We start from the raw sequence: 1,837 nt of genomic DNA on the forward strand, positions 1-1,837 counted from the left end.
GATTTTGGTTATTGTCTAAGTGAATCGTGCCCCGAAGTAAAGTGTAGAAAATTATTGGGTTGTACCGTATACGAGCTTGAAAATAAACAGTAACCGTATACCTCTAATGTAGAAGACAGGTAATAATTTGGGACATCCTGACAAAAGTGTGAATAAATCGAGTGGCAACAAATTTGACACGAAAATATATAGGATAAGACAAAATATGATTGATACTTTGATACACAAACATCTTGTCTTCTTTATTTCCGAAAAATAAAAGATATAAATACGATATCTAAAATTCTTAAAATTCTCATAAAGGTATATATTCTCTCCCATCCAGCGCTGATTCAACTAAATCTATAAGTTCATTCATTTTGCGATCTTTCATCGCTATATTCGTGTCTTCATCTTTACGTGGAGCTATGAAACTACGTAAAAAGATTTTGATACCCTCTCGAAGTGATGCTAATTTTGTGTTCGATGCAATCTTCATGAATGCTGATCTGAAAATTCATGGAAATGAAAAATAGCGATAAAAATGTTTGGTCAGACTCTGATATGAGAAATACTTTCTGAAGTAAAATCTCCATAACTCAAAGGCGCAGTAGCATTTATAACAAATTCGAGTTAACAAGAGTTTAATAACTGATGCCACAAAATTCGTTCGGAGTTAGATAAGGTAACATTCGAGTTATAGAGGTTCGTGTTTTGGATACTCTACTATAACTTCATAAAATCGGAGTAATTATTTACCACTAATCATTATCACCACATATGATTATCGGATTTAAGCCAAACAAATGGAACTATAACTAATAGAATTTTCCTAGTGCAAAATTATATGTAAACCTTGTGGTTGAATATAGCCTGGTGCCAAATTAAGGCTCTTTTGATAGACCGGATGGCGCGATCAAGTTTACTTCATTGGACTCGGCGTCATCAAAAATTATCAGAAAGCAAGGTTCAGACGGGGTAGTAGCAGTAGTTATCTGGCATCCAGATGGTGAAATTTTCATCCGACACGCTAAAGCTCTGAAGGTCGGGAAAATTTTAAACATCTGGAAGGTTTACATTACAGAATAATGCGAGACCACGTCAAGAATTTTGCAGCGGGAGGTCTGGTAACCCAGCCCTCATTTTCGGAGATTGGCGGGTCCAACCGAAATATTTCAAGGTTTACGGGCAAGGACTGTTGAACCCGACTGATGATGCCCATCAAAGGCCGACTATCATTCCTCTCCGATGGGAAATTGGCCCGCTCCCTTTAGAGCTTTAGCGTGGGCGGCCGCTAATCCGCCATCGGAATATCAGATAATAGCAGTAGTAGACTCTATGTTTAATGTAGACAGCTAATACTATATTATTTTCTCAAAACAAGAGATCTTACTTTATAGAGCTTTCTGGATATTGAAGAAGTAAAATTTTGAAGAAACTCGTGAAAAATCGTATGGATTGTTTGTCCAGCATTCCGAAGCTGACAACTTTGAGAACGCCCAACGTTAATGAATTCGAAGCGATCAAGTGTGACATCAGGTGAGCCATATTATTGCATGTGTGTTTCGATAATGTGGATAGGGTCTTAAAACGATCCCAAAGTGAATATTGCAGGGTGATCTAAAAGCAAACGTGATAATAAAAAGGGAGTACAGAAGCCGGCTGTAATGTACCCCAATGGAGTTTGTGTGAATTTGTGAATGTAGTAAAAAGTAACGTGGATGGATAAATTATGGATCCGCTTATGGATAGTTCTTCGATTTGTCTAACTTCAAAAACGTTCAAACAAACGTTCTTAAAATAAGGGTACGGTACGTCAGGTGTAGAATTGGGTTACACCCTGATTAACAGCTTTTAT

The 1,837-nt window shown here is 37.2% G+C and overlaps 1 long non-coding RNA gene across 1 annotated transcript; it reads right to left on the minus strand.

Moving 5' to 3' along the window:
• Positions 1–209: 209 nt before the first annotated feature.
• Positions 210–1,599, minus strand: LOC136808787 (uncharacterized). Its single transcript, XR_010846919.1, has 2 exons — positions 1,373–1,599; positions 210–488 (listed from the first exon to the last, which is right to left on the minus strand). It is a non-coding gene; the product is annotated as an uncharacterized lncRNA (long non-coding RNA).
• Between the last annotated feature and the right edge of the window lie 238 nt (positions 1,600–1,837).

This window comes from Clytia hemisphaerica, unplaced genomic scaffold (genome assembly GCF_902728285.1).
Source record: "Clytia hemisphaerica strain Z4C2 unplaced genomic scaffold, Clytia hemisphaerica genome assembly, whole genome shotgun sequence".
NCBI lineage: Eukaryota > Metazoa > Cnidaria > Hydrozoa > Leptothecata > Clytiidae > Clytia > Clytia hemisphaerica.